The sequence below is a fragment of the Macrotis lagotis genome, chromosome X (assembly GCF_037893015.1).
Source record: "Macrotis lagotis isolate mMagLag1 chromosome X, bilby.v1.9.chrom.fasta, whole genome shotgun sequence".
NCBI lineage: Eukaryota > Metazoa > Chordata > Mammalia > Peramelemorphia > Peramelidae > Macrotis > Macrotis lagotis.
Genome location: NC_133666.1, coordinates 225,841,087 through 225,868,494, shown reverse-complemented (window position 1 = coordinate 225,868,494; position 27,408 = coordinate 225,841,087). Strand labels below are relative to the sequence as shown.

Sequence of the window (27,408 nt, the reverse complement as noted above, 5' to 3'; positions counted from 1 at the left end):
CTGAATTCAAATCTAGCTTCAGATACTTGTTAGCTGTGTGACCCTGGGCAAGTCACTTAACACTGATTGCCTCATCTATAAAATGAGTTGGAAAAAAATGGTAAACAACTCCAACTATTCATGTCAAGAAAACCCCAACTCATTGAAAAATGACTGAAATAACAACAACATTGGGAGAAGGCAGGATTCTCAGAAAAGAAACATTTTTGAAGGAGATATCTGGTTAAGAAGATGATATGTCAAAGTAGCATTTGAATTCTAGGCATTGACTTAAAATACAAAAATGATGGAAGAGTAGTATAGTCAATAGAGACAGCTTTCAGGTAAGAAAATCTGGTGCTGCCTGTCAGTTGTATTAGTTGTAAGCAAGCCTAAAGTGGAAAAATGAGTTCAAGTGCAGAGAACAGAATAGTATCATATGGGGGCGGCTAGGTGGTGCAGTGGATAGGGCACTGGCCCTGAAGTCAGGAGTACCTGAGTTCAAATCCAACCTTGCCTTGGGCAAGCCACTTAACCCCATTTGCCTTGCAAAAGCCTAAAAAAAAAAAAGAATAGTATCATATATGAATAAGATATGTATTTATAAGGAAAGACATGGACCAGGAGAGGAAGCATGGTACAGAGCTATTAGGAGGTGGCAATTGAGTTAGTAATCAAAATGTATTTATCATTGAATCATATAATGATATGATGAAGATCATCTTAACAGAAAGAGAATTAAATGAATTTAGAAAAGAGATCATATATCCTATACAAAAGCTTACTAAAGTAATAGTGACAAACTTCAGGCTCCTAAATATCTGTCTGTTTTTCCTGACTCTGTTTCTTGTCTTTTCTGACTCTGTGTGTTTGTGTGTGTGTGTGTGTGTGTGTGTGTGTGTGTGTGTGTGTCTGTTTCTGTCAGTCTGTCTCTCTTTTTCTTCTCTCTCTTTCTTAGATTAGCAGATAAAGGATTTTGACTTGCTTTAATGTCAATTCATCTTTCAAAAGGAAATCAAAGATAGGAACTACAGTTTGAGTCTAAATCTGTTGTCAGTAGGAAAAAAAATTCAAACTCTAAGTCATAAAGTGGTAAGATTTCAATAACAAAGAAAATTTTTTTAATTTAGTCATTTATTTTTTAATTTTACAATTTTTGAATTAATATCACTTCCCCCCCACCCCCCAAAAACAACATTGTTTGTAAACAGGAGAGATACTTTCAACATCAATAAAAAATTACCAAGTCTGATGACAGGATTATTCCACATTCACAAAAAATCAAAGAAGAGAATGTAATAGAAAGTAGGATCCGAAGGTACAAACATCAAACCATACATTGTCTGGCAAAGTTGAACCTAAAAAGCAATGAAAAAATTTAAACTTTCAGCCAAGCAGAAGAATTTGAGATATACTTAGGAAAAATAATTTTAAAGCCATGCCTGTTTATAGGCCATAAGGAAAAATAGAAGGAACATAAGCAATAGATATGAACCAAATAGAAATTCAGTAATGATATTCTGAATAATTAGTGGACCAAAACAAATTATAGGAAAAGTTAATTACAATATATACTATATGAAAGAAATTTATGCAAATAAACAACATATCAAAAATTTTTGATACAACTCAAGTTCTCAGAAGAAAAACTTTATCTCTGAAAGTGTATATTAACAAAATAATTTAAAACAAATAGTAATTTTTAAAACTAGAAAATAAATCAAAATAACCAAAAAAGGATAAATATTGAAAATTAGGAAAATATTTATATATGTACTTGCTTAAAATCTCTCTATATATACATATATACATGTAAATATTGGAAAATATACTTTGCAAGAAAGGATGAATAACAAATAATTGTAGAAATATTCATTTTTCATAACTTGACCATATCATTAGAATAAAAATTACAGTAGAACCAAAATTCATTTTAAGATCTGTTACTATTTTAATTAAAATAACAAAAAGGTACTTCATAGAACTAGAAAAAAATAGCAACACAATTCATTTTAAGGTTAAAAAACCCTCAAGTAAAATTGAGGAAAAAAATTAGGAATAATAGGAGAATTTCACTTTTATATCTGAAGTTATATGAAAATTAAAAACCATCAACATTATTTTTATGCTAGTTAATACAATCAAAAACTCTCGCAATGAATGTGATCAAAAATATTTCTTAGTAGTTTTCAAAAGAATTGCAAACTATTAACAAATTATGAAAATTTCTTCAAACTACCAATGAGATGACAAACATAAATTCTGATTTCACTCTTCACCTAACAACTTGACAAAGATGTCAAAAAGCAGCTATAGACTAAAGGTGAAGGTGTTGCAGAAATTCAGGGACAGTTCAGGGAACTATGAATTAATTAGTCTACCCATTCTTAAAAAAAAGAAGAAATAACTAGAGTTTAGGATTGGGAGGATAGTAAGGGAAGATGGTTTTTCTGGAAAGACAGCTATGAAAAGAGAGAAATGACAAAAAATTTGAGGGCTGCATGGGAAAAGTGATTTTTTTAAAGAAAATATTGTAAAAAAAATTAGAGAAAGGAGTAGTTTATTAAAGAAACAAGATCTCAGAGTAAGTATAGTGGAATCAAGAGCATTAGCAGAGGGTTTGGTCTTGTACAGGGAAAGGACTAGACTAAAAAGACTAGAGCTAAATGGCAAAGAATAGTTGATATACTTAAAAGGAATTGAGTTATAAAATTGGAAAGAAGGAAGAGCTCACATAACAGATGGCCTCAATCTTCTTAGCAAAATATGAGGTGAAGTCCTTTTGTTGAGAAATTTAATGATGTTAAATTTAATCTTTATGAAAGTTGTGTGCTTAGTTTCAGAAGATTAGTTCTGCAAGTAAAAGATGAGGGAGTTCTAGATAAAAATCTCACCTATTATTTAGTAATTATATAACCACAGGCAAGTATCCTAACCTGAATAAGTTGCAGGTTATATTTTTATTCAATCTTAGAGACCATTTTTACATACCAAGAAAATCACAAATCTTTTGTGGTGGTCTCATGACTACAACACTATTTATGTCCTAGGCAAGTCATACCTAATATGTTATGTTCAATTTAGGACATCACATTTTTAACATATATATATGCATATATATATATATATATATATATATACAACAATCTAAATAGCATCTAAAAAGGAGAATGGGGATGATGAGGAAACTAGAGATCAAGTCACAAATATATTAGTTTAAGAGCTAGAAGTGATTAGCCTGGAAAGAGAAGTTTTCAGGGTAACAAGCAAGCCCTTCTGAAGGGACTTCCATATTTGCCATGACTGACTGAAACAATTTTAGTCTTCTCACTGTAGTTATTTCTTTAAATCATTTACAATTATAGAAGAAATGGTAATAGAGTCTCTCTCTCTCTCTCTCTCTCTATATATATATATATATATATATATATATATATGTGTGTGTGTGTGTGTGTGTGTGTATACACACATTTCCCAATAAATGCTTCTTTTCCCCCATTCTTTTTCTTAATACCAAACCTGTTATTTCACTATGATTGGAACATTCCAAAAAGTAACTTCCTCTTCCAATTCAAGTTAGTCATTGTTTTTAAACTTATTAAGTTCCCTGGCTCATGGAGATGTTAAATGATTTACCAAAAGTAACACAGTTAGTATGTGCCAGAATTAGGACTCGAATACAGATCTTCCTCCAGAGGACAATGTTTGACCCATTATATCACATTGCATCTTAGTCTTTTGTAATGTAAAAAGGGAAAACAATTCTTTGGTTTTACATTTCGGCAATGCTTCCTTCTTTACTCTTTGTACCACTGCCCTTGTTAATACATTTATCATCTCATAACCTAAATCACTACAACAAAATTTTACTTGGGTCTCCCTTACTCTATAACCTAGGATCCTATAGAAGGGTAACAAGGTATAGTGGAGAGAATTTTGGTTTGGGAGTTAAACTAAATTCAAATACTATCGCTATCATTTATAACCAGGGTCACTTTGGTAAGTCAATTTCTCTGGGTCTTAGTTATCTCACCTATAAAAATAAGGGGTTTGTATTAAATGAGCTATGAGATCCCTTCTGGCTCTAAATTTGTAGTTCTATGATCCTATGACGTTGAGGTCCTCCCATGAAATTAGTTAGAGGTCTAGCAAGTTAGTCAGGCACCGACCTGAACTAGATTGATGAGCAGATTGGGGGTTGGGAAAAATAAGTCACATTAACATTGGCTCCCTAGAAAGACAATTGATTTAAAATGCCATGGAGGCAGCAGGTAAAGGGGTAGTGAGAAGGTAGTTTTCATATTGTGTAATGAGTATTCATGAGAGGTAATATTCATATTGGAATTCAAATATTAGGATTCTGGTATATGAGCATCATTTTTATTCATTTTGCTCATTTCTAGGGTTCTTGAAATATTTTAGAGATATGCATTATTAATCAGAATCCCCTATGAGAAAAAAGAAAAGTATCTAGGAAGACTGTCTGCACTTCAGAGTGAATTACTCAGAAATTTGTACTTGAATCAGTTTCCTTGGCTATGAAAAAGGATAGGAAATGGACCTTTGTGCTACCCTGTGAATCACTGTCAAGAATCATCAGACCTTGTCAAAGTTCCGGGGGGAGGGGGCACAAAATTTTCATTGGTCCACCCCAGGTTCACTGATAATACCTCCACCCTTTCCTTGCTAACTTCTCCTCCAGCAGCTCTTGATAGCCTAGAACAAAGGAACTTGCCTGCAAAAAAATCACTGAGTTTTCCCTGAAACAAAGGTTTCCATAATAAACTAAAAACAATATTTTTACATGGTACAAAGAGGAGGTGAATATATTAAATTTCTTTCAGTCCCACTACCTCATTTCCATTTTGACTATTCTTATATTTTTAGGTTTTGGGCACATGGATCAGTGCATATTTTTAAGACTGTATTATATCCATTTTTATAGAAAGAATGATCAAAGCACACAGAAGTTAGGGAATTTGCCCAATCAATGAGAGAGCCAAAAGTAGAATGCCAGTCTCCTACTCTTATCCTTTGCTCTAACCACTCACTATTCCTCTCTGTCTCCTTTGTAATGATGACTAATGCCCCCCAAATTTATAGCACAGTGATGATTCAGAAAGAAGAGAAACTATAAATACCTTTCCTCCACAGGAACAATGGAGAGATCTCTATTCCTCTGTCTTCACCCACTTCATATGCTGTTTCATATAAGTAATCCTGTTTTTAAATAATACATTCTCCTGGTTGAAGTATTCTCAGCTCCAGTTAAAGTTATTTTTTTCTAGTAAACAGTTTATCCCCATATTACAGTTCTCTGTGTGCTTGTCTCTGTGTTTCTGTCACTGTTTGTCTCTGCCCCTGCCTCCATCTCTATCTCTATGTTTCTGTCTCTCTCTGTCTCTCTTTTTCTGTCTCTGCTTCTGTCTGCCTTTCTCAAGCTCTCTCTCTCTCTCTCTCTCTCTCGCTCTCTCATAACAGTAGATCCAGTGCAGGATCCAGGGTGACAATTTGTATGCCCTCTACTAAGTCTAATGGAGAGGAATCAGGGTTTTTCTCACTGTCTCTAGATCTTTATACTTCCACTCGAGTCTCTGGGAAAATCGTGTAAAGCAAATGTAGGTTTGGCTCATTCTAAAGGTAAAATACAAATCAGATTCATATAGGATAGTTACTCATTTCTTCACATGTACATGCTGCCATTTGCTAGCATCTGTGCAGCACTAGGGAGAGGAATCCCTCTCCATCTGACCTTCTTGGAAAGTCCTAGAGGGAAAATGTCCATTCCAGAGAGATAAAGAAAAAATCAAGTGGAAGTTTGCTCTCCTTTTAAAGCTTATTGAGTGGACAGCTCCTCTTTGCTGAGTGCAATCCAATTTGTTGCTCTCTCTTTCCCAGCCTTGACACCATCATAGGGATCAAAGGATTATTATACTCTCCATAAATTCCTAGTCCTTCAGTGCTGAGCCAGAGGCTATAAACATGTCCAATTAGAAGTGGTTTAACTCAATTCCATGCATGTTCTAGTGGGATTTACTCTATACAGAGCAACTGCAGTAAGGGACTGATTATCGTCCCCCCTGCCCCATTATGTCTAAATCAACCATATTATCACTGTCTTTACTTAGGGGTCTTAACCCATTTTTGGGTCACATTCTCTTTTGACAGTCTGGTGAAGCTTCTAGATCCCTTCTCAGGATAATCTTTTTAAATGGATAAAATGAGGTCTGCAAGGATTTACAGTGGATGGAGCACTCTCCCTGGAGTCAGAAGGAAGTGAGTACAAATTCAGCCTCAGACCTTGATACTTACTAGCTTCACAAAACTATTTGCTTCACAAAAACTAATTTTAATAATAATTATTAAAATTTTTAAAATAAATGTATAAATTAAATATGCAAGATTACAGAGATCAATTATGTTAACATATATATTTTTAACCTTCTAAGTTCATGTCTTCTTTGATATCTATGCATAAGCTCCAAAAGACTCCATTTTAAATGTAAACATACACACACACACACACACACACACACACACACATACTATACGTGATTATTTTTTTAATTGGTGAAAATATTGCACAGAGTGAGAATAGCATTCATGTTTCTAAGTAATATCCTACTGGGTTAATCAGAAGAACATTAGGAGTGTGATGACATTTCTAATGTATTCAGAAAATTATTGCCTTTTTCTAAGCAAGGGATAATACAATAGACTAGAGATAGAATGGGTATCAGAGATCATTTTATCAAATTCCCTGATTTGATTGTGAGAAAACTAAGGTCCATAAAGGTCCAGTAATTTGTCAAGGTCATAATGTCAGTGGATCAGTCAGTAAACATTTATTAAATACCTATTATTAGGCACAGTGCTAAGCACTGGGATATAAAAAGAGACAAAAGGCACATCTTGTTCTCAGGTAGTTCACTCAAAAGTAAAATTTTCTACCAAATGATTGATCTATAAATTATCCCTTTGAATACTATTTTCACTATTGAAATATTTGATTAGGAAATGAAATAGTAATCAGTCAATAAGTAATTATTAAGTGCCTACTATGTGCCAGAAAGGAAGCAGCTAGGTAGCTCAATGGAGAGAGAACTGGACCTGAAGTCTGGAAGATCTGGATTCAAATCCAGCCTCAGAAATCCACCAGAGAAGGAAATAATAAACCATTCCAGTATCTTTGCCAAGAGAACTCCATGGACAATAGGGAAGTTACAAAGAGTTGTATCCAACTGAATGACCAAACAACAATGACAACACATGAGCAATTGTCATGCTAAGTGCTGAGATATATACATGATAAATAGAAATATTCAAGAGGGAAGATAGTAACTTTAAGGAAGATCATGAATGATTTTCTGTTAAGTCAAAAATATATCTCATTGTAAAACTAGGCTTTGAATATTTCAGCAAAGCATATAAGTATAAAATTCATAGCTGCTACTCTATACAATTGTTGCTACTCAGAAATATCCCAGTCAAAATCCTTTATGTACATGAACCTGGGGTTCAAGTTCATTTGCATGTGACTCATATTTTATCCTGGACAGAGTTACTGAGAACTTGCAAGAGAAAAGAGCCTTCTTCTGGTTTCTAACTTCCAGAATAGAAAGATGAGGTATCACATAATCTTATATGAACTTTGAAAAACTAGTAGTAGCATACTAAATGACTACGTTAGAACTAAAACATTTGAGGGGTTGTTTTGGGTAAAATTACCATTAGGGAATGTCATCAAATAGAAGCTTCTTTAATTCATTAGTCTTGCAAACAAACATGGAGCACATTACCTAATGAGGGAGAAATGGAACCGGAAATGTAAATAGGACAGTGGTGAAATGAAAGGTAGATTTTTGTTGACAGGTTAATTCAGAACTTACTGTATTCTGGTGGTTTAAATCTGAAATTAAGAATTTGACTAGGAATTCAGCAAACAGAAGGCAGGGAAATGAGAGCAGATTTGTGAATTTCCCCCCTTCTGGAATAACTTTAAAAATAGGATGGCTGTAAGTCTTGCCTATGAGCATAAGGTAAGCATGACTCAATTCAACTTACTAGTTCAACAAACATTTATTAAGTGAGTAGCTGAAAGACACTTAGATTTGAAGTTAGAGAGACTGGTTTGAAATTTGATGTCCCACTTCTTTGACCTCAGTTTCCTCATCTGTAAAATGAAATCAGTTAGATTAGTTGCTCCTAAGAAAATTCTTTCCCATTTTAAAGCAATAATCTTACGTAGCTATATGTGTTGGGCCTTATGTTGTGGATATACAAAGACAAAAACAAGTCAGCATCTCCTCAAAAAACTTGCATTGGATTGCATCATTTGAAGTTTCCTCTAACTCAATAATTACTTCTTCAACAGTAGGAAGAAGAAGACACTAGTTCCCTTAAATTAAGAGAGAAAACAGCATTGGTGGGGGGGGGCGGCGGGGGGGGGGTCTCTTACCTGATACAGGAATTAGTTCTACTGCAGAGGGTGTTATTTATGCCACAACTTGCTACTGTAATTATCTAGATTGGACAGAACCACTCTGAAGTGTTAGTGGGAAATGGAGTGTCACTTCAAAGGACAAAATTAGAATGGGTTTCCTACCCAAGGGAGTAGATAAGTGGATGTGGACTTGACTGCCTAACAGTTAGATGCTTTCTGACCCTTTAAATCTCTGGATTAGGCACCTCAGCTCAAAAAGAAGGTTAGGGAATTGTTTTCTATTTGTGTTCTGTTTGTTTTCCTGGGGCATGAATGTTTCAATTGTCTTGGCCTCTGTCTCCTGATTTTACTTTTCCCCCATTTGACCAGAAACAACAGGTTTCCTTTTCCATAACTGTTTTCTCAGTGACGATGGCAATAACAACAGTATTTCAAAAGATTTTAATGAAGACTTGGTTATACTTGTGATTTTGAGATTTTTACACAACAGATCTCTTTAAAAAAAATCCCAGAATAACAATAGCTAACATCTATAAAACTAAGATTTGTGTGTATTATATATATATATATATATATATATATATATATATATATATATATGTATGTAGGCATTTATAGCTATGGTTATATGCTATGTCTATATGTACATATGCATAAGTATATAATCTCATTTGATACTATAATCTTATGAAATATGTATTGTTATTATCCCCATTTTCCTGAGGAAAATGAGGCTGAGGTAGTTCCCTGGGGTCAATGATAATAACTGATTGAGGCAGGATTAAAACTCAAATTTTCCAGGTACCATGTCCAGTTTTCTAATTCCTCTGTGTCACTTAGCTCCTCAAATTCTTGTTTATGACAAATTGTCAAGTTATTAATTCATTCAACAAACATATTTTGAACTGCTACATGCACAACTCTAAGCACAAATGAAAACACAAAAAAATATATATAAATTTTTCAGGCCAAGTCATACTTGGTCATTGTTTGGCCCCAGATTAACACAGAATGGTTTAGAAATAACATAACAATTGTTTCTGTTTTGGTCAGAAACCCAAAGGGATTCCCCTCCCAGACTGATTTTCTTTTTTATTTTTTGGAATCGGTAAAAGAAACAACTCTTTATTTCATTTTTTCTTAACTAGCTAGATCAATGAATACATAGTGCCTCTGTCAAACTGAGATTTGTTAAAAAGTCTAAGCCTAAAAAGACCAAGGTCTCTCACTGCATCCAGTGCTATATCCAATCTCCCTGATCCCTATCTAGCCACTAGACCCAGATGAGAAAGTGAGGCTAGTGACTTTGCACAGCTTCCTGTCACTTAAATTCAATTCACTTGTATGTGACTGTATCACATCCCTGATGTCATGGTCCTCTTTGAGAATGGAGGACAAACAACAGTAGAATTATAAGAGTATAAGACAATGAATTCTGTCCTTCAGGAAGGTTCTAGTTTGAGAAATAAGGTACACATACACATAAGAAGCATTTGAGTAATAAGTCAAAATATGTGTAAATGAAGTCTGGGGAGTAATGACAAAAGGATCTGGAAGTCAGTTAAACATAAAGGATTTGGCATATAACTAGATTTGTGGTAGTAAAGGGTCATAGCCAGGAGACCAAATGCAATTGGAAATAGTGTGCAAGTATTTGAGGATCAAATTCCAAATTCAAGAAATCCATTTTATAAGGAGGAAACAGATGCAGAATGCATTCCAAGTAAGCATACTGAATTTGTTGACTTGGTTTTCAACATGGTTAAGAAAGACCACAAGGCAGTAAGTTCCAAGTAGGCAAGCCAGAATACAGTACAGAGAAGAGGGAACAAATAGGAAGCAAGAAATATTTAGGGTTTGAGCATTCAGAAGTTAAGCACAGATAAGTTCTTAGATCTAAGGTAAAGCTGACAGACCATGATCTTTGGATGATGTCTTTGTACTGCTCTCTGCTGACTAATCAATGAATCAAAATCAGGTATCAAGCACCTATCATATACCAGGAATTGTTCTTTGCACTGCAATACTAGTTCCCTTAAAATAGGGAAGAAAACATCATATGGGAGTCTCCTACCTAATACAGGAATCAGCTCTACAAATGAAACAGTAAATACCCTCAAGAACGTTATATTCTATCAAGGGAATAACCATTAAGGAGAGATGAACCCCAGGAGAGAATTTCTAAAGATGAACGGGTAGGGGAGAGGATGTCATATGTGATTTCATCTATTTGAGGAATTACCGAAGTTGAAGCTCCCTTCACCAATTTTGATTACACCCTAAAACTTAAAGACTTGCCTGGGACCCTAAGAGATAAGTCACTAGCCCAGGCCCACACAAGGTGTTTGTATCAGAAGCACAGGAAACCAGGTAATCCATAGCACACTGCCTCAGTAAAGATGGACATGTGTAAAAGGAAGTTCAGCTGCTCATTTTACAGAGCAGGAAACTGAGACTCAGCAGAATAAACAACTTGCTTGAGGTCATATTAGTAGTAAATAGCATATTAAGATTTGAACTCTAATCTTCTAATTTGACCATTCTTTTCCTTAGAAGGTGTTGCAAAGATTGAACAAATTACTTATAAAGAAGTTTGAAGGGAGTTCAAATCTTCTACTTTTAAAGAGATAAGTAAAACTATTTTTAAATCAGTGCCAGTCAGATGAGAATTAAAAAACATTTTAGACTCTATCTTTTCAAACAAATCATCAAAATAAAATCTATATTCAAAGCTCCATGAGAAAAAATAAAATTCAATTTGATTTGTTTTAAATGTTATGAGAGATTTCCATTAAAAAAAATGGAGTGAGCCTAAAGGATGAATTAGTAGGGTACATAATGCATGTAGTCCTTTAGTTTGGAATATGGCTTTGTAGCTCCAGCTCCCAGTACAGACAAACCCAGCTAGGTGGTACAATGGATATAGCACTGGCCTAGGAGTCAGGAGGTCGAGTTTGAATCTAGCCTCAGACACTTGACTATTACTAGCTGTGTGACCTTGGGCAAGTCACTTAACCCTGAATGGTTCACATCCAGATCATCTCCAGTCATACTAATTCTTATCTGGCCACTGAACCCAGATGGCTCTGGAGGAGAAAGTGAGGCTGGTGGCTTAGCACAGCCCCCCCCCCCCCCACTCAAATCTAATTCATGGGCTTGTCATGGCATCTCATCTCTGATCTTGTGGTCTTCTTTGAAAATGAAGGACAAAAAAAAACTTAAGCCAAGTTCATCATTTCACCTCTCACACCAGTCCCATCTGAGGTTCCTATTTCTATTCATACCCAAATGACTGCCTCACTTGAATACAATTCACATTCAAGTCAAGATCATCCCCTTGTAAAGTCATTGATCCTCTTCAAGAATGAAGGACATTGGCAAAATAAATAAATAAACCACAACCATATTCTTGGTCACTCAGGCTCAAAACTTAGGGATATCAGAGTCCATTTAATCTAACCCATCCCCAAATAAACTTCTTTTCTATAAGATATATGTAACAAAGGAAAGAATAACAAGTGGTCACCCAGCCTTTGTAGGAAGATCTGCAGCAATGTAAAGGACTCCAACATTATGCAGTATATCTGTTCCCCGGAAAGGAAAATATAAGCCACGCTCTAAGTATTGAAGTGCTGAGGGTATATCATAGAGTGCCACATCTCATCAGCTTTGCTTGTGAGCCCAAGCTACCTCGGCCCCAAATGTCAGGGTTCTATTGCTTTTTCACTATTGATTTTGCACCTTGTTCTCGCATCATCGCAATACACCTGCTTCAACTCAATTTAGTCAAATCAGTAACTCAGCAGTAAATGTGTCTTCATGAATATTTTATGAAATTGATTTTAGCAAAGATTTCAAAGTGACTCAAATTCTTATCTTGGATCTTGCATATATACACAACTGTGTATCAAATCATTTCTAGACAGAAATGGAGACTGCCAACTCTCAATTATCTGCAAGTGAATTATTCTATTTGTGGATTGTCCATAACAATCTGAGGCCTTTCCCTAACTCCCCACCATCAGGCTCTGAGAAATCATCAGAGATGAGCCAGGAGCTAGATAGGTTTTTACCTGAGCATGTATGATTTATATTTATGTATGTATATGTGTGTGTGTGTGTGTGTGTGGTGTTCATGACTGAGCAAATAATCATTATAATGATAGCTAGCATTTAAATATTACTTTAATGTTCACATTCTATCAACAATTATGTATATTATATAAGAAAACTATGAATGTCCACTGAATTAGTTGCTGTTTTGATTTATGTATTTAGAAACCTTATCTAAAACAGCAATCAAAAAAACTGACATTTTCAAATGCTGCTTGTCAAGTATAGCAAAATGGAAAGAGGATTAGATTTTACATCAAAGGGAAGAGAATACACACTTATAAAAGCACCTACTACGATGCAGGTATTACGCTGTGTTTGGTTTTGTTTTTTAACAAAAATTAAATTGTTTGATTTTCACAACCACTCGATGATCTAAGTTTTACACATGAGGAAAAACATACATACACATGCATGTGTGCATGCATACATATTTATATGTATGGATAGACATTATACCAATGATTTCCTCATTGCTGGAAATTCCTGGGTGAGAAAATTCCTCCAATAGATGTAGATCAATACTTTCTCTTCTACTTAAATTCTAATAGAGTTGCCTGGAACACTGAAATATTGAGTTGCTCCAGAGTCAGAGAGCTGTTATATATCTGGGGAGGGTCTTAAACCCAGGTTTTCTTAGCTTATGGGTATTACAGGATCCTTATATATCCCCCAGTTCATTGCACATGCCTGATACTGTGCTTATTGGCTTGATGTCTAGGTCAAGAGGTTAGTTCTATATCCTCTAGACTTTCCTTTTCCTCTAATTTTCCTTTTTTCCTTCTTCCTCACTTCTCCCTTTCTTTTGTCTCTCTCTCTCTCTTATAATTATATAATAATAATTATATATTAATATAGTCATACATAACAAATATACATCTATTATCCATATGTATATAAAATGTTTGAAAAGGTTTGTATGTGTGTATATTTATGTATGTATGTATATATATATATATAGAGAGAGAGAGAGACATATTTGGGTTGCATAGCCCAGTTTGAGGAAAACAGAATGAGGAGAAAATTAATAAGATTAGCTCTAGCATTCCCAGGTCCCTTCCCAGCTAATAATGAGAAAGTCTCCATTCTTTTCAAAATCTTCACAGTGCAGGTGCTTATTCTAAATTTCATTTTGCTTCTCTAAAACTATAAAATTCCAGCTGAAAATCTCATTAGAAGTTAAGAATGGTCCTCTCTTAAGACCTTCAGACTTTCTGTTTCCATCGACAGTAGGGCTAAGTTCCTTTCCCCTGAGTGATTAGGTTTCAGGGTCCCAGGCAGTAAGACACTTAGGCAAAAGTTCTCTACAGAAACGAAGTGCTCCCTGGAGAGTGGACTGTAATAGCTAAAAGAGATGCACTGTTTCCCTATATTGCGGCATTTTTGTCCCAACTCAATCACAAAGTGAGAGGAAAAACTGATGTGGGGCTGGGGCTTTTTTCAAGCCTCAGAAAGATCCTTTAGCAGCTCAGTCTTTTCATTTTTTCCATTGTGGTAACCGTCATTTTGAGGGAGGGTAAGTAAAAGACAACAAAAGAGCAGTGTACAACTCTTTTTTGAAGCTTCTGAGATGTTGAAAAGTGTCTCTATTTTAAAACTCCTGACAATGATTGGCAGGATCTGAGGAAACCTCACAAGATGAACTCCACCCTCTGACAATTATTATCAAGAGAACAGTAATTGGAGAGCACCTAATCCATTCTTCTAACAATTGGGGGATTATAACCTAATTGCTGCTTCCAAGGTTCTCCTCAAATGTCTTAGGAGGGAGGTGAACAAAGCACAAATCGATATCGAGCCCTCTTGGAACTGGAGGAAAGCTTCATAAGAAGGGGCAAAGTTCTAATTTTCTGAATTAAGCTGACAAAATAAAAACAAGTTAAAATTGCATTGATTGATTGAGCGAGTGAGTGATTACTAACAGGCCCATCAGACCAATGTCTCCCCAAGCACCTGACATTTAAAATCACGAATAGGACAGGCCTAATTTGAAAATTCATAATTAGGGGATTTAATTTAAGTGTGCAGGAGAACAGAGGTGTATATATCAACCCAAATTAGTACAGTTAGAAAAATAGACATAAATGGAAATTAGCAAGTCAGTTCAGAATAGACATAATGGAGAGCATTTATAGTTGATGTAAAATAGTTGTTTAGCACATTGATGGCCCACTATGAGTTTGACCTTAGGATCATTTAAATACCAATTTTTGAACTTCTTTTATTTCTCCAGAGCTTCCATTAATAATAGAGTCCAAAAGTAGAGGGATCCTAAGACACTGAGTCAAATTCCTGCCAGAACTTGTCACTCTATGATAGATGGTCAATCAAATAATTATACCACAATCTTTCAGACAACACTAGTAGCACCTTTTGGTGCAGACCCCCGTAGTATAGTAGGTGTTTAATCACCTCTCCAACAGACATTCATAGAAGCTGAGACCCACATCTGCTGGTCTAGTATAATGTCTACCCGGGGAATCCTAACTCATGCTATATGAGTCAGTCATATAAACAAGTCTTCAAATAGAAATACTCTGAAAAAAAATCCTGAGCCTTTGGCATTAAATTATAATCTTTTAATCTTTTGAAATTTCTAAAGGTATCCTATAAAAGACATTATTTATAAAAAAAATTAAACTTAAATATTCAAGATTAAAATATTATTCCCTCAGTTTTTATCTTTAAATTTCTATGAGAAAAGATCTATTGAATGCTGGAGTTTTGTTATTGCAAAGCTATCAATGTTTACCTGGCTCTGACAATTATTTAAGAACAGATTGAGCCTTTTGGAAAGAATTTCTCAAATGGCTATAAGGGAACAATAAAAACATTCTTTAGCTACCAATATATAATCATGTCTTTCTTCTCTACCACACAGCAGATGATATTTGTTTTTCTTTCATTTTTTGCTTTCTAACCCAAGCCACAGGCCAGATTCTCCTCCTCAGTAACTCTGCAGGGATTCTTCTGTTTGTACCTTCCATTTAATTCTATTTGGCAGTCGAAATATGGCTGTTTCTTCTAGGTTACATGTTCATCTAAAGACCTTCAATGTGGTAAGTCCCAGTGACAAGGAAGAGGTTTAAAATCAGAATAAATTGAGTATGTTAAGAGGTCCAATTTACTATAACCTTTTGTTTTTCTTCTTTATCCTATCAGGGTGAAAATGTTCTACTTTCAAAAAATTAATTTTGTCAAATAGCAATTTATTCAGTAATTTAGCTTTAGAAGTACTGGACAATCAGGAATGGAGGCACATGGTAATCAGGAATGGAGGCACATGATTATAATATCAGCTTGAAGAGCAGCTGAGGTTGAGGAATCTCTTGACTTTAGGAGTTCTGAGCTTCAATTGGTTCTGCTATTTGGGTGTCCATATTAAGTTCAGTAGTAATATGATGAGTCACAAGGAGGAGAGGACTACGAGATTGCCAAAAGAGGGACACACTTAGGATAGAAATGAAGCTGGTCAAAGTTCTCATGCCAATGAATGAAGGAATCATGTCTGTGAGAAGCCTTTACTCTTCCAAACTGGGCAAGATAGGGAGACTGGGTAAAAAGAAAAAGAAAAAGTTTCTGTCCAGGAAACACAAATTTAAAGGACTATATATTTAGTCAGTCACTTTATATACAACCTCAATACAGTAAGATAAACATTTATAACATACTTGATATATACAGGTTACTTGCTTTCTAACAGTTTCTGATGAACTCATCCAAAATTAATTTCTGATCAACTAAAAGGGAATTTTTCCAAATGAATTTTCCAATTTCTAATTCAACTAGTTCATATTTCTTCAGAAATGTCCTGATAATTTTTCATTGCTCAGATTGCAATATCCTAGATCACATTACTGAGTAACATATTCCAAGAATCAGGTCAGATTCTTAATTTTTTCCCCAGATTGTTTCAAGAACATTCTTTCCTCAGTTTGGATATCTTTTTCAAAATAGTTATGTGAAGTGCCTAAATATATGGTTAGGGGGCCATATAATCATTCAAAATACAGTTACATCTTCTGCAGTCTTTCTTAATCTTTAAGCTCATTACTTTTCCCTAGTTCTTTTTTATGATTCATAATAAACCTGGAGGATACCCTGAGTGTATTTATCCATGGAATAATAAAAATTGTCAAAACATGTTTTCTTTTAGCCACTGCTCCCATGTATCTTATATAGAAAACACATTCTGTCCAATGAGCATTGATTGTATTGGAATTCAATAGCACTCCATATAGAGAATGTTTCATATATGTGAAATTATTTAGATTTAAGCAAGAATCTATTTTTTACTAAAACAATATTTGATTTTTTAAAAACTAACAGTTTTCTTGCTTCAGAATTTAATACTTGGATTTTATAACTAATTTTATTTTACTTTTATTTTTATTTATTTTTTTTTTTTAGTTTTTGCTAGGCAATGGGGTGAAGTAGCTTGCCCAAGGCCACACAGCTAGGTAATTATTAAGTGTCTGAGGTCAGATTTGAACTCAGGTACTCCTGACTACAGGGCCGGTGCTCTATCCACTGCGCCACCTAGCTGCCCCTATAACTAATTTTATAACTAGATAGTTGACATATGAGTTTTGCTTTTAAAATAAAAATATACTAATCACAAGTTGCTCCTACTTAATATTAACTAATAGATCCTTTTGCATGCTAATAACTTCTCTTCTTCATATTTTACCATTCCACAAGCATAAATATGCACTTAATATTTTACATATTATACATGTTATACATGTAAATGTCCATATGTGATTGAGAAACAAGATGATAAAAAAGATAAATAGGCAACTTTGGACTTAGAACTAGGCTCAAGTCCTGATTGACACATAATGGATATGGGATCATCAACAAATCACAACCCCCTCAGAACATGAAACAAATTTTGGAGAACTCCAATCTGCATTGGTAGAGGGAGTTTTCACATCAGTTCCTTATGCCAAAGAAATCATAGGCCAAATTCGCTTCACATATATGTAGATAATATGCATGTATATTTGTATTCAATATTTATAGATATATATGATGTGTTATATATGTATATGTAAAATAATTTGGTAAGTATGTAGCATATACAATAGTTCTATATGTCACATGTATGTATAAATTGATATATTCCCATTCTGTGATTGTGAATGTGTAAAGGTTACTAAATTACATACATGCACACACACAAAATGCCATCATCAAATTCTTTTATTGTCTCTAAATTCTTTTATTAACTTGGTTTCATCCCAATAGCTAATTCATTTTTGTAAAGATTTACTAGAATTGGTCCAGAGATTTAACAAGACTGAAAGAATGTGTGTGTGTGTGTGTGTGTGTGTGTGTGTGTGTATCCTCCCTATAGGAAAAGCAGTGAAGCATTTGGTAGTTCATATAACTCACAAATTAATTAAATTATAAACATCAAATAATGCCCATGCCCCCTGTACAGGGGTAAGAATTGAAACCAAATGTGTATAGTTGCCTGAAACTTTCCACAATATTCAGGTTTAAAGAACTTCTGTTTGGACAATTTTTAAGGAAGGAATGTAATGTGGATAATTTTCCTTTTTAAAATAGAAAATGAAAACCCCACGAGGAATTCTTTTAGTGAGTGTCAATTTCTGCAAACTCTCTACAATACTCAAATGGCAATGAGTATGAACTCAAAGTATTATTGTTAGTCCAGATTCTCTCAGCCATGGAAGCCACTCAACTAAAAAAAAAATGTTTCACAATAAAAAGTAGAAATGGCCTTTTATAGTCATTTAAGTAGTTATAGCAAAATAGCTACAGCATTTTATGAAATATTACCACTTCTGTGACAGATTTGATTTTTTTTAATACTGTTAGATATGAAAATAAAATTGCTTTGAAATTCTTAGGAGGAATGCATTACTCCAATGAGTAATGGACTAAATGCATGAGAGCTCAATATTTGTTTCTTTGGGTAATATAGATAGAATTTTGCAGTTCCAAATTCTAAATGTGTCATGAATACCAGGGAGCATAGCTCTGATTTCACCAAGAAGCAGGGTTTATACAAGAAAAACAGGCTCTACCATTTAAAATAATGATATGAACCTTAGAGCCTGAAGAGGCTATATATATATATATGTATATATATATATATATAATGTATGTATATACACACATATATATCAAATCAACAATTCTCTCATTTAATAGATCAGGAAGAGGACACCCAGAAGGGCTAGAGCCCATGTCTCCTAACTGCCTCAGGGACACTGCTCTCTCTGCTACATCATGCTGTTGCTACTGACTACTGTTTTACCAAAAGCAACTCATTTAATTTCTAAGCCTGTTCCTTCATTTGTAAATATAAAATAATAATATTTAGATGATCTACCTCAAAAAGTTATTGTAATGAAAGTGCTCTTAAAACTTATCTTCCCTTCTCCCAACCCTGTCATCTAAGAATCTAGCTCCATACACACACACACACACACACACACACACACACACACACACACACACACATAAAATTTGGTTTTTGCAAGGCAATGGGGTTAAGTGACTTGCCCAAGGCCACACAGTTTAGTAATTGTTAAGTGAGGCTGCATTTGAACTCAAGTCCTTCTTGACTCCAGGCCAGAGCTCTATCCACTGCACCACCTAGCTTCCCAAGCCTTATATTTTACTAGAGGTAAAAAAAAGGCCATTTTCAGAGAACTCCCTTTCTCCCTTCATCTTATAGCATACAGATCTCTTCTGCAACTATCTCCTTCACCTCCATCTTACAGGAAGAGACAAGTGATTCTTCTCCTTGCCAAGGTTAACCCCCTTTCCATAAACACATGATCCCATAGTTTGCTGCCTCAGTTATCCTCATGCTCTCACTTATCTTCAATCCTTGCCTGTCTAGTGACCTCTTCTCCACTGACTACAAACAGGCCCATGTCTTCTCTATCCTCAAAAACTCCTTACTGAATTCATCAATTCTTGTTATCACACTATATCTCTCATGTCTTTTGTGTTCAAATTCTTTGAGGTCAACTAAAATAGTTATTTCCACTTCCTATCTTCCCTCCACTTTTCAGTTTTCTTTCTTCTTTAACTTTATGCAATCTTTGAAACTGATGATTACCCTCTTTAATATTCTTTTTTGCTTGCTTTTTGAGATTCATTCTCCTCCTATATACCTGAGTACTCTTCAGTTTCATTTACTAGATCTTGAATCATATCTTGTCCACTGGTCTTGGATACCCCCAGGGCTCTTTCCTGGGTCTTCTCTTCTCCTTTTACTATTTCACATGAAAAACTCATCAGTTCCCACATGCAATTCCAAGATCTACTTGTCCATCTCTCACCTCTCTTTTGACTGCCAGTGTCTCACCTCTAACTTATCAATAGATATATCAAACTGCTGATATCTTGAAATCAGCATGTTCCAAAATAAATATAGATAGAATTTAGCTTCCCCAAATTCTAGATGTGATAATAATATGAGGAGTCATACTTCTAATTTCACAAAGAAGCTAAGTGATATAAAGGAACGTAACATAATTCTGACTCTAGGATAATTATATGATTTCTAGGGCTTGAAGAGACCTTAGATAGCATCCAATCAACAAGCCTCCCTTTTAACAGAATAAGTAGAATAATAGAATAAGTCATTATCTTTCCCCCAAACTCTCACTCCTTCTAAAATTCCATTCTCAAATCTCTCAATTTATTAAGTACCTACCATGTACTGGGTACTTAAGCACTGAAAATAGAAATTTAAAATATGAAAGGAAAAATTGTCACTCCACTCAAGGAACTTACAATCTAGTAGAGAAAGAAAACATTCAAACAGAAGCCCAAAACTGGGGAATGGGAGGGGGGGAATGGAGGCCCATGTTATTCCATACAGTTTCAACCAAATAGAACTGTTCATATAAAATCAAGAGGGAACTCATTCTCCCCCTTCACGCACAAATTCTTCTCCCTTCCAAACTTCCCTATTTCTCTCAAAGGCACCACATCTCCCCAATTCCTCTAATTCACAATCTAGATGTCATCCTTGACTCCCCACTCTTTCTTACCTCCCATATCCAATCTATTTCCAAGGCCTGTCAATTGTATCTTGGAAATATCTCTAGTATAGCTCCCTTTCTCTTCTCTAATGTTGTCACCATGTTAGTGCAGGCTCTCATTAACTCAAGTCCAGTTCATTTATTGTAACAGTCTCTTCATTAATTTATCTGCCACAAGTCCCTTCCCACTTCAATCCACCCTCAACTCAGTTAGCAGAGTCATCTTCCTTAAGTACAAATCTGATCCTACCCTCCCTTTATGAGAACTTCTATAATCTCCAAAGGTTCCCTGTCACTTGTATGATCAAATCAGCAGCATCTGAATGCTTTCTCACCCCTGCTTATTCAGAAGGCGAAGAAGAGGAGGGAGAACATTCCAGGTATGAGAACAATCAGTGAAAATCCTGGGAGTCAGGAGAATGAGTATCTTGTTTGGGAAGCAGCAAGGAGACTATTGAAGGGTAACTCTATATTGCAGAGTAGGTTATAAAAGGCTTTGAACTCACTTGCTGGCTTCCTTTTAGTCCCAGCTAAAATTCTATCTTCTACAAATTCTTCTTAATTCCCATTTCTTCCCTTTACTGATTATTTTCTATTTATATTGCCTTAGATTATATGTACCTAGTGATTTGTATGTGATCTCCTCACTTAGAGCCTGAGTTCCTTGGGGAAAGGAATTATCTTTTGACTTTCTTTTTAACTCCAAAACTTAGCTCATTCCCTCACACATAGTAGGCATAAATAATTGAGTGTTTGTTTGAATTGTTTTGAGGAATCAGGGTTAAGTGACTTACCCAAGATCATACAGCTAATGTCTAAGATTGGATTTGAACTCAGCTCCTCCTGACACCAGTGCTGTATCCATTGTGCCACCTAACTGCCCCTAAATAATTGTTTATGGATTAATTGAACTTGTAAGGCTTTATAGAACTGTGTATTATTATTATTTATGGTGTTTATTATTATTTATATAAAATATATTTTAGCAAAGAATATGTATTGCCATCCAAAAATATTAACATATCCACTATAAATATATTACCTTTTGCTTTGCAGTTTACAAACACATTCACATGTGTGACATCATTTAATTCTTACTATAACCACATGATGGGCAAGTTAAAAACTATAATTATTATTTTATAAATACAGAAACTTATGGGTAACTTTTTTAAGTTTAAATAATCTGTTGAAGGAAAGTGAAGAGGCTGATAATAATGAAATTAATATTAGAACCTAAGTGGTTTCATACCCAACTCATTATTCTCTAAATGACTCCTGATGTCTGAAAAGGTGAATTCTTTAATATTTTACTAGCAAATGTACTTTTCTTAGTTGTAAGTACCCAAATTACCTTTCATTAACCAACAGCAAAGTGTTTGTCCTACTAGATCTGAAATAAATTAATCAATGGATAGATCTAGTTATATTGTCAACAGACAAAATTCCTAAAAATATCTATACTTCTGAGAGTCCTCTAAATTTGTTTATGTTGAATTTGCTTTGTAAATAGCATTTCTAAATAGTTTGCACAGATAACGCTCCTGTTAAGTCCAAATGGAATAATTAAACTAGTAAAATCCTAATTAATGGGGATTTACTGATAAATTTAGCAATTAATAAATATAGCTGTGAAAAGAAAGCTAAGGATACTCTCATATCTATTTCAGAATTGAAATATTCTGAGATAAATGCTTAAAATTCTCTACACTATGAGATTTAATTGTTGACAGACAAGCTACTATTTAACATTGTCTCAGATGTATGATTTAGGCCTTGTTCAGAGTGGGACTTGGTGATTTTTAAAAAATTTATTCTATTCACTATAGACTCACAGTATTTGAATAGTGCCTTATATATTTCCAAAGCAAGTAAGAACTTGAGAAATACTGAATGGCACAGTACTTTATTACTTGAACTGCCCCATGACTCACTTATTTACCAATAGCTTTGTTTTTCTTTAACTTATTCTAAAATGGTTTTTCTCTTGATACAATATATTCTTGTGGAATACCCTCAGGATTTTGAAGCAGGAACTTAGTGGTGCTAATAAAGTTAACACATTTTCAATTCAGATAGCTATCACTCAAGAAACAGGCATGACTGATATGTCTTCAATAATAATAATATGTCATAGAATTTATGTGAGAATGTTTGATATCTATAGTAAATTCAAGGGGCAAGTGCTGAGAAAAATATGTTCCAGACTATTGTAGATGTTCTTAGATAAAATAATATTTATATGAAAAAAATAATTTGTCATGTTTAACTGACCCAAAAGGAGGGTTCAGTCATCTGGCCATGTTTCTCATTACTTTAAATCTGATATTAGGTCTTTGAGGGCAGGATCAGTGTCTTAGTTCAACTTTGTAGCACTTAATTTCATGCCTGAAACATAGGAGATGTATAATCAGTGCTACTGAATTGATTTGAATTTCTGGTATGAGAATTTGTAGGTATAAAGTGTCAGAATAAAATACTATTTGCATTTGTAATATATTTTAATCATGTAAAAGAATATAATGACCATGATATCTTCACAGGTTCATAAGATTTAGAGCTACTTGGAACCTTGGGGAATCAAGAAGTTCAATATCCAATTTTAAAAATAAGGAAACAAAGGTACATAGAAATCAGGTGAATTGACTAAGATAGTAAGAGAAAAAAAAGCAAGAATTCAAAAGCAGATATGTTGCCTCCAAATGCAATACTCTTAAACCTGTATCATCATCATCATCATCCTCAATTTGACCATCATAATTAACTTTACCTTTCCTAACTGGTCCACTGATTACGAACCAGTTAATTCATTCAGCAAACTAAAACAATGAGCAAAGCCACTCAGTGTTGAAAGAAAAAAGAGATGATGAAAAATTAGACAAGAAACTAACTTATGAAGGAAGAACATAAAAGAAATGAAAGAGGCTATCTGTCACAGTACTTTGTGTTTGATTTGGTTTATTCCATGCTGTTATGCATCTTTATTATAAACCTAAAAGGCAGGCCTTTCAGATTTAAAAAAAAAAAGACAACAAATAAGGAGAAAACTGAAGATGAGAATGGATCAAAAATATAGTAAAGACATGGAAGGAAATTTGTTGACTTAAAACCTCAAGAGGAAACAACAATGTAATGTGCTGATACAGCATCTAATCTTGCATTAAGTATCCATGTGAATTACATTCTGAACATAGCACTTTATGATGGGTGGTTCCAGGAGAAAGTAGCTGATAGGTTTTAGAGGTGAGAAGGTAGGAAGAATCTAGTAACCAAACCATACAAAGATGAGAATCAAGGCGTGGGAAAGTTTGACTTGAGAAGAATTAGTGAGGATAAGAAAGCCTCCTTCTAGCAGTTGAAAGGTTTTAATACTGATGAGAAGTTGACATTCTATGCTATTCTAGAGGATGAAACTAGAACCAATGGGTGGAAATTTCAGGGTGGCAAATTTGTATTCAATATCACAAGATTTTTAGGTTACAGACCAAAATTCCATTGTTAGAAAACTTCTAAACTGCCCTCACTAGACATGGATTAAGTAGAAGCCAAATAACCATCTGTTGGGAGTGCTTTGGAACAGATTTGTACACTGGGTAGAAAGGTTGGATTAGACAATCTACACAGTCTATTACAATCCTAAAATTCTATGAAAATGGGAGAGGAAAGCTAAAAAGATGATTAAAAGACCCTGCAAAGGAATGAAGAAAATGAAATGGGGAGCCTTAATAAATGGAAGTTGGAAATGAGAGGTAGAGATTCTTTGATTCAGTGATTCCAAGCCTTGGGTGAAAGTAAGTTTTCAAAGCCGAGTGGACTAATGTGACATTCAAAGGAAAAGTTAGCAAATGCATTTGTAGAAAGAACTTAGGGTATACAGGACTAAAAACTTTTAAATGTTATATGTCGGGGAATAGATCAGGTAATACTGTTTTATGAGGTTTTAACTGGAATTTTATAATATGAATGTGACACATGGGAAAATGTTGAATAGGTGGAAAATGTTAGCGAAGTAAGTTTCTTCAGAATCCAAGGGAATGAAAAGCATTAAATAAATATAAGATATTATTACATTATTATCATAGAGTCATTTAAACACAGTCTGCTTACATGGAACAAGTTACTCTAGAGAATTAGTATAATCAAGATAAGAATTTTCCCTAAACTTTTATACCTAATACATTAACTGCAGTCATTTCACCAGCCAAATTAATCAAACAGATATATAAACTATTTAAGACGCTTGAGTGGGAGAGCCAGAGCCACTCTTTCTAAGCTCGGTCTGCCAAAAACCATTGGAGGCGTCTCTATTTCTAATATTAGATACTACAATTGGACCTCCGCCTCCTGTCTCCAGATAGCTACTCAGTAGGGTTGACTTTCTCTTTGCTTCCGCAAAAACAGAACCTGACAAGGTTTCTGACATACTGAGATTTTGCCAGGCTTGGGTGGGCAGTAAGACCAAGGCCAAAAGCCAAGTGACAATACTCTTGTCCTGTGTTGGATCAACAATCATATTATTTGTATTTAGAAAGGAAGAAGAAAAAAAGGGAGAAAAAAGAAGGAAATAATTTACTTTTTGAAAGTGTTACTCTAAGAAAAAATAATTCCAAGTTAAAGCCAATGTACTGGGGAGGAAGAAGGGAAGCTAAAATAAAAAAGCTTAGCTTTAGTTCATTAACTTTAATTGGTTTTTGTTGCCTCTTTTCAGGTTTCCTGGATCTTTCAGCTTTCTCCTCCCCCAACTCTCTGCTTCCCCTTCTTCTACCTCTCGCCTCCTCCCCCTCCAATCTGGCTTCCCCTCCTTCCTGGCAGCCTTTTTAGTTTTAATTTGATAGTAAAAAGGCTGAATCCAAAGTTACAAAATACTTTAGATTCAACTTCTTAGGGGAAAAAAACAGAGAGACTAGAACTATAGTCAATTTTCTATTTACTAGCCATTTCTTGACACAGTATACACAGAAGAGGACAGATTCCTCAATAGGGTCAACCAACTTCTAAGCAACTGTAGCAATTTAAAGTTTCTCTGCACATTGTCTCGCTAAGCTTCTAAACAATGTTCTAAACAATGTTAAAAAATAATTTGCATTAAAATCTTTTATTTTTTATATCACCTTCATTTTCTAAATTATGACATTGCACTCCTACTTCTGGAGTTATCCTTTACAACAAAGAATAAAAATAAATCAATAAGCAAATGCAAAAAGTTCATCAAAACTGACCAACACATCAAAAAAATTGCTGCAATATTCTAAACTCACAATATTTCAACTTAGGGGGAAAAAAAGAAAAGAAAAAGCATCTTCTTTGGAGCTAAACTTAGCCTTTATGATTTCATAGCAATCAAATTTTAGTGCTTGTTATTTCATTTTTTTCACTTATACTGTAAACATTTGTATATTTTCCTTTGTTTACTTATTTTATTTTGCATCAGTTCATATAAATTTTCCCCGCTTTTCTGTATTTATCAGTTATCAATTCTGGGTATAAATATATTTCATTATATAAGGTATCTGCCTAGTACTTCCAGTCTTGCTATTTCACACACCTAAATTACAAAACAAAAAAAAAAAAAAATAGGATCCTGAGCACTTAAAAATCTGAGAGAGATCTCGGAAACCATCTGGACTGAAGGTTCTTTGTCTTGTCATGGACCCCTTTGGAAATGTGGAAGCTTTGAATTTCTTGTCAGTACAAAGTTTTTAATTGTATTAAGCAAAATACACAAGATTGCAAAGAAAGCTATCATTATGTTGCTATACAATTGTCAATTTAAAAAAATATATATGTTTAGCAGGTTAAGAATCCTTTATCTCCTAGTCCAACCCCCTCATTTTAAAGATAAAGAAACTGAGTACTGATGAAGTTAAGTGCCTTTCCAGAAGTTTATAATTAATTGACCGAGGCAGTTTAATTTCACCTAACTTTCCACTGCTTCATAACTATATTTCATGAAAAGTTTGATCTTGCTGATATTATGTTAGGTAATTAGTTTGCAAAAAAAAAAATAAAAGTTTCATTCCATCTTTCCCTGAAATCCTGCTCAATTGATACTGTCCACATATATGGATAGAGCACTTGACCTGGAGTCAGGAAGACCTGAGTTCAAATTTTATTTCAGACACTTATTAGATATGTGATCCTGATCAAGTCACTTAACCCCGTCTGCCTCAGGTCTTCTTCTGTAAAATAAGCTGAAGAAAAATCCCAAATGGGGTCAAGAAGGTTTTCAATTGAAAAACAACTGAAAAACAGCAGCAACCACATTTCCCAATCACTCAATTAAGGTATCTAAGTGACAGCCCAACCCAGAATCCTAAAACTTGATCTTCTCTGTGAACTATGACTCATCTTCCCAACTAAAGCAGACACTCAAGAATTAAAGTATAGTTTTACTCTATCTCTTCAAAATAATGCATTGAAAATTGAGACAAGCAAGTTTATTATATCATATTTGAGATGTGAAGTTGTATAAGATGTTGCAAAATGGTATATTCTTCCAGGCAGAGATTTTGCTCAAGATCCCACAGCTATTTAGTGGTTCAGCTAAGACTAGGATCTAAGGCTTCAAATGAAATTCTCTTTCTCCCTCTGGGCCTTTGTTTCCTCATCTGTAGAATGAAGAGACTAGCTAACATGATATTTTAAAGTTCCTTTATTTAAATTCTATAGAATTTTTGATGAGTAGGTGACCTTCCCAAATCTAAAAGGTAAATAGATGACAGAAGAGTTTGGATAAATTGAAAGATTATTTAAAATGAGTTAAGAGGGGGAGCATCTAGTTGGTGCAGTGGATAGAGCACCGGCCCTGGAGTGTATCTGAGTTCAAACCCAGCCTCAGAC

The 27,408-nt window shown here is 34.4% G+C and overlaps 1 long non-coding RNA gene across 2 annotated transcripts in view; it reads left to right on the top strand.

The window, feature by feature from the left end:
• The window catches only part of LOC141498270 (uncharacterized), a 132,113-nt gene that overhangs the window by 87,264 nt on the left and 17,441 nt on the right, over positions 1–27,408 (top strand). Inside the window, exons 3-4 of one of the 2 annotated variants that reach the window (XR_012471599.1) lie at positions 6,148–6,255; positions 23,112–23,181. This is a non-coding gene — a long non-coding RNA (uncharacterized LOC141498270). Of the gene's footprint in view, positions 1–6,147; positions 6,256–23,111; positions 23,182–27,408 lie in introns of those variants that run through there. The other variant, XR_012471598.1, reaches the window with a different exon arrangement.